Source organism: Peromyscus eremicus, chromosome 23 (genome assembly GCF_949786415.1).
Source record: "Peromyscus eremicus chromosome 23, PerEre_H2_v1, whole genome shotgun sequence".
NCBI classification, from domain to species: domain Eukaryota; kingdom Metazoa; phylum Chordata; class Mammalia; order Rodentia; family Cricetidae; genus Peromyscus; species Peromyscus eremicus.
This window is the reverse complement of record NC_081438.1, coordinates 32,784,188-32,791,082: the sequence shown is the minus strand read 5'-3', so window position 1 is coordinate 32,791,082 and position 6,895 is coordinate 32,784,188. Positions and strand designations below refer to the sequence as shown.

The 6,895-nt window shown below is 41.9% G+C and overlaps 1 pseudogene; it reads right to left on the bottom strand.

The window, feature by feature from the left end:
• Positions 1–421: 421 nt before the first annotated feature.
• Positions 422–6,895, bottom strand: part of LOC131897923 (vomeronasal type-2 receptor 116-like) — a 60,168-nt pseudogene continuing 53,694 nt past the window's right edge.

Below are 6,895 nucleotides of genomic sequence, written 5' to 3'. Positions count from 1 at the left end.
TCCATGGTAGTACAAGAAGATTGCATCAAGCTCATGTGTATTAGTTGCTTTCCTACTGCTGTCACAAAACACAATGCTCAAGACAATTTATAAAATACATGTTTAACTGGAACTACGATTTCAGAGAGCTGGCATCATAATGGTAAAGAAATATCATTGTATCTGGGCCATCAACCTCCATATGGCTCTCTAAAATGTCTTCCTAGCTGCTACGAGGATAGGCCATTAAATCCTGGTTATAGATTTAACCTAGCTTCTAGTTTAAAAACCCAAAGTCATTAATATTCCTCTGAAAACTGTTGGACTCCAAAATTTAGGGTCTCAAGTGGTCTCAGTTAGTTCTCCACCATCCCCCACATTCTGAGCTCCTCAAAGCTCCAGCTGGCTCCGGGCCAGCTCTGCCCCGATGCTTACAGGCTGCCTAGCCAGTGTCTCTACCCTCCCCCGCCCCATCACGGTGGGAGCCGAGGCCACTGCTTGGGGGAAGGAAGGGATCCGGGCAGGGAGAGTGGTCTCGGCTGGGAGAGTTCGCCTCCGGAGCCGTTTTGGAGGATTTTTTTTTTCTGCGCCGGCAGGCGGATCTGCATGAGGGGGGTGACTTCATCATTAGTCTCCCAGTCCTCTGGAAGGACCAGGGATTTTTCAGCACAGGGAGCAGCACCAGCGGGAGCACGTGAATCCTGCCCACCAGGCCAGAGGGAGCATGAGTCCGGCGGCAGCACGGGGAACAAGGGCGAATCCTGCCTGCCAGCAGAAGTCCCGCCATAGCCGGCACTGGGCGGAAGTCCCACCGTAGCCGCTGCAGCAGCTGGGGCCCTGGCACAGATGAACCGGAGCTCGGGCCCACGCTCAGTGTGTGCCTCGCCCGCAGGAGCGCAGCGCTCAGATGGCGCACAGTGGTGGTGGTGGTGGTGGTGGGGAATTGGCTAGCGGCGGCGGCCTGAAGGGGGGGGGGGGGGGGGGTGCAGATAAAGGGGAAGTGAGGTAGAGGGAATTAGACAGAATTGTTGAGACCAAGGTTGGATAAAGCACAGGGACAAATAGCCAAACGAACAGAAACACATGAACTATGAACCAATGGCTGAGGGGTCACCAACTGGATCAGGCCCTCTGAATGGGTGAGATAATTGCTTGGCTTGATCTGTTTGGGAGGCATCCAGGCAGTGGGACCGGGTCCTGTGCTCATTGCATGAGTCAGCTGTTTGAAACCTGGGGCCTATGCAGGATCGCTTGGCTTGGCCTGGGAGGAGGGGACTGGACCTGCCTGGACTGAGTCTACCAGGTTGATCTCAGTCCCTGGGGGAGGCTTTGCCCTGGAGGAGGTGGGAATGGGGGGGTGGGCTGGGGGGAAGATGAGGGGGGCCGGAGGGGGAAGAACAAGGGAATTCGTGGCTGATATGTAGAACTGAATTGTATTGCAAAATAAAAAAAATTTTAAAAAAAAAATGGAAAAAAAAAAAACATAACACAAAACATGAATGGACAGACACAGTCCACGCAGTAGTTGATTTGGCTCCACAAGCACAAACCGAAAACACAAATTCAAATGGGAGTGGCCGCAAACAGCCTCACTCCCCCAAGGAAGGAGAGACTCTTCTCCTTCAGATCACTCTGGAGGAGACTTCCAGAGTGGGGACCCAGGGACTCTTGAGCACGTCTGCTCTCCCACACAATTCCCACACACAAGTCCTGCACACTTCTGCAGGCACAGAATACAAATGCCAAACCAACCAGACAAAGGACAAGACATAATAACATAAAACATAGATCGAGCTCGTTTTTACCTCCAACTGGCAGAGTGGGGGTCTGGAGGGCACCCCAATCTCAGTGGGACCTCCAATTGTTGGACCCCAAAGTTTAGGGTCTCAAATGGGTGCCCCAAGAACCCAGACTCCAGTCCAGTTGATGCAACAGCACGAGGATTTATTAAGCTTCTATATAGAAGAGCAAGAGTCGCATCTTACTGCAGACACATAGGTGCTTTTAAAGGAAAAACCCACAAAAGCCACAAGATTACAATTCCCATACAATTTCATTTCACAAGATCATGGTCTGATCACAGAGTGGGTACAGTCACATCAACAGGTACATTTTTCCTGAAACCTCAAGGGTGTATCAGGGCTGGAGTGGAGTTTACACACAGGTCACGGTGGTCCTTCCTGAAACACCTGCAACTATCCCAGTCACAATTGAGCACATCTCTTAACAGAAATCTTTTTACATTGTTATATTGTTACAGGGGTGATTGAGTAGTGGCTGAGTCAAGTGGTCCTTGGAACTAGATTTTTAGTTTCTCATTTCCTGGTACTTGAAGTTTCTCTTTTTCTGAGGCTTGGGGTGTAAGCCTGAAGGGCTAGGGTCTTTCAAAAACAAAATAGGCAGGCCTGTCACAGCAATAGCCCACTGCCTGGTTGCACCTTTCTTCTTAGTTACTTTTTTATTACTGAAAAAAAAAAAAAAAAACATGACCAAGACAATATCTAAAAGAAAGCATTTAATTGGGTTTAAAGTTTCAGAGTGTTAAAGTTTGTGGTGGAGAAAAAAAGCCATGGAGACAGAACAGCTGAGAGCTCCTATCTAGATCCATAAGCAGGAGATAGGGAGGACACTGGTAATGACTAAATCTTTTGGAACTTCAAAGCCTACTCCCACTAACACAACTCATTCAACAGGGCTGTACCTCATAATCCTTCTTAAAGAGTTCAACCAAATGGAGAACAGATATTCAAACATTTGAGCCTATGGGAGCCATTTTCATTCAAATATAATCCATTGAACTCTAGCTCTCAATAGATCCACCTTCACTGAGCTTGTGCTGCCTCTAAAGACAGTTTGCATCAAAATACCTCTTGGGGTGCCTGGTCTGGTTTCCCTTAGAATGATTTTGTGCACACTTGACCTATTGATTTGCCCCCCACTCAATGCATCATCATACCAAGCACAGTGAAGTCCTAATTCAGACAGCTTGACAAGGTCCAGCTGCCCGGGAATATGCCTTGAGATTGATCAAAATAAAGCATTATGTTCTTGAAATAAGAAATTGCATAAATTGAGTTGGTTAGAACTCACAGAAAATCCTTGGGTTGGTGGTACCATACTGACATGTCTCCACAAATTGCTCTTACCAATGTGTTGCACGAATCCTAAATAGACTTATAATAAAAACCTGGAGCCAGATTTTGGGGTAAATGCTGAAAGATCAGAGAGACAAAGGAACAAGCCACTAGACAAACTTCTCACCACTACCAAATCCTCAGGCCCAAAAGGAGTAGAGATCCTGTCTCCATGAATCCTCAGACTGAATGCCTCTGAGTCCTCAGCTGAAAAGGTGCTCTGGTTCCTGTCTCCTCACACTTTATATGCCTTTCTCCACCTAGCCATTTCACTTCCTTCCTAGTGCTGGGATTAATGGCCTGTATGCTTCCCAAATACTGGTACCAAAGGCATTAGATCTCAAGTGCTGAGATTAAAGGCCTGTGACTCCAAAGTACTGAGATTAAAGGTATATACCAACACTGCCTGGTTCTGTTTCTCTCCTAGACTGAATCAACCTTATGTAGTCCAGTGTAGTTTTGAACTCACAGAAATACAGACAGATCTCTGCCTCCTGAGTGCTAGGATTAAAGCTATGTGCCACCACTGCCTGGCCTCTATGTTTAATCTAGTGCCTGGCTCTGTCCTCTGATCCTCAGGTAAGCTTTATTTGATATACCACACCAAGTCCTGAAAAATTATGGATATTTGTTTACTGTATGGATAGTGAATTCAGTATTTCCATGCACTTATCAAAGAAGACCTTAATTTAAGTGATGGTTAAAGATGACATCTTGTGAACTGAGGTGATTTACAAGTCCAAAACTAGTGGTCCTCTCTTTTCCTGTGTCCCTTGAAGTTGAATAAATTCATGAAGCCTCATGAACTTGAAAAATATTTTATTATTTCCAGTTATTTTTAAATTTTTTCTTGTTTGTTATGGTATATACAATTCATCTCTTTCTTTTTAAAATTTTATTATATGTAGAATTTTTATTGTGTGCCTTTGTGGGCTCCATCTCATGTCACTGCATGGGGATGAAGGTAAGAAGACAACTTTGATGAGTCATTTCTCTCCTATCACAACATGGGTCACACAGGTCAAACTCAGCTGGTCAGACTGGGTGTCAGGTTCCTTTCCCACTGAAATATCTTTGCAGTTCTATAGCTTTTGTCTGAGTAAAATAACTAAAAATAGTCTGATTTATAGAAGTCAAAATAAGAGATCTGATGGGATTTCCTTTATTAAAAATGAATTACTTCAGGAAAGGTGAAATGCACAGATATTAAAACGTTAAAATGATGCAAGAATACAGCGTTTTGGGTTTTCTAAGAACTGTATGATATTTTCAAAGTCTTCTCTGATTTAAGAAATATCCTTAATGTTTTTTAATTCCTTTGCATTATAAATAGGATTTGAATGTTTTTTAATTCTCCTGAAATGACTGCAAGATGTGACTACTAAGATAAAACTTTTCTTCTTTAATCAATTTCTTGTGATAATTCTAACCAGACAAGTGAATGATTTGTATTTTTGAAAACTAAAACTTTAAGACATTGAAGAAAGACATTGACAATTACACCAGAAGATATAACATTCTGGTGTAACATTCTCCCATGTGCTCTGATCAGTAGGATGATTATAGTAAAAACTGCCCTGCTACCAAAAGCCATCTACAAAGTCAATGAAATACCCAACAAAACACATCGAACACAAGCCTGCACAAAAATTTGAATATATGTACATCTATATATTCAGCTTCATACAGAAAGACAGACACATATACTGATACACAGTGTCTTAGTTAAGGTCTGTGGAAAAGATACCATGACCATGGCAACCCCTATTAAGGAAAACATTTATTTAGGATGGCTTATAGTTTCAGTAGTTTAGTCCATCATCTTCATTGTGGGTGACATGCAGGCAGACATGTGCTGGAGAAAGAGCTGAGAATCCTGCATCTTGACCCACAAGCAACAGGAAGTGGTCTGAGACACTGGGCATAGCTTCAGCATAGGATACCTCAAAGCCCGCCCCCCAAAGTAACACACTTCCTCCAACAAAACCACAGCTCCTATATTGCCACTCCCTAAGAGATTGTGGGGGCCAGATACATTCAAACTAACACACCTACACACAATAATTAAAACCATAACAATAAAAGAACTACTGACAGTACCACCGTCCCAGATGTGAGGAAAGAGGAACATTTATTCATTGCTAATGGGAGTGCTAATTTGTGTGACTATGGAAATCAGTGTGGGGGTCCCTGATGAAACTGCCAATCAATATACTCTAAGATCAAGCTATGCTATACCACCAGTAAGCTTACACCAAAAGGACTCTACATTAAGACTTACAGTAATAAAAATGCTAGGATTGTCATAAAACAGACACATTGACCAGTTGAAGACTTACACATAAGTCCATACTCCTGTTAATGTCTGATTTCTTACAAAAAAAAAAAGGCAAAGAATTCATACTGGAGGAGAGAAAGCATCTTCATCAGTGGTGCTGATCGAACTGCTTGACTGCATGTAGAAGAATTCAAATAGATTCATGTTAAATACCCTGCAAAAAAACTCCACTTAAAAGTGGACCAAAGACCTCAACATAAGGCCAGACACAGATCTGATAAAAGAGAATGTGTCAAATAGACTTGAACACATTGGCACTGGAAGTATTTTCTAATTAATATATTAATAGCACAAGCACTAAGACCAATGATTAAAACATAAGACCTCATGAAGCTCAAAATATTCTGTATGGCAAAGGACACCAGTAGCCCTACAAAGAGACATTCTATATATTGGGAAATTATCTTTATAAATTATATATCTGGTGTTAGGTTAGTATCTAGGATATACATAAATCTTAGAAGAAATGAAAATTAAGAAAACAAACAACCCAATTTTAAAATTTGGTATAGAATTAAGCAGAAAGTTCTCAAAAGATGAAACACAAATAGCTGAGAAACACCTGGTGAAATGTATGACATCTTTAAACATCAGGGAAATGCAAATTCAACTATTTTGAGATTTCATGTTACACCAGTCACAATGACAAAGATCAATAAAACAAATAACAGCACATGCTGGTGAGGATGTGAGGAAAGAGGAACATTTATTCATTGCTAATGGGAGTGCTAATTTGTGTGACTATGAAAATCAGTGTGGGGGTCCCTGATGAAACTGCCAATCAATATACTCTAAGATCAAGCTATGCTATACCACCAGTAAGCTTACACCAAAAGGACTCTACATTATACTACAGAGATACTTGCTTATCTATGTTCATTGCTAACCTATAGCAGATTGGAAATACCCTAGATGTTCATCAGCTGGTGAGTGGATAATGAAAATATGATATTTTTACAGAGTGAAATATCAGTTTAAAAAATGAAATTAGCAGAGGCAGGCAGATCTCTGTGAGTTCGACGCCAGCCTGGTCTACAGAGCGAGATCCAGGAAAGGCGCAAAGCTACACAGAGAAACCCTGTCTCGAAAAAACCAAAAAAAAAAAAAAAATGAAATTAGCAGGTAAATAGAGAGAACTAAAAAAAAATCATCCTGAGTCAAGAAAAATAGACCACAAAAGACAAATATTTTTGTCTTATATAAGGATGTCAGCTGTTAAGTCTTTGAAATGAGTGCTACAATCTGAATAGCTTCAGAGGTTAGGTACCTACTAAGAGAGCAGGGTGGAAGAAAAGATATTCTGAGGAAGGAGAAATATAACATATTGTTATGAAGAGATACAGGGCAGACTAGAACAGGAGGATTACATAGGAAGAACAATGGAAAATAGGGGGAAAGGGGGGAACGTAGAGGCTGACAACTAGTAATCAGGGACGTTTGAAAA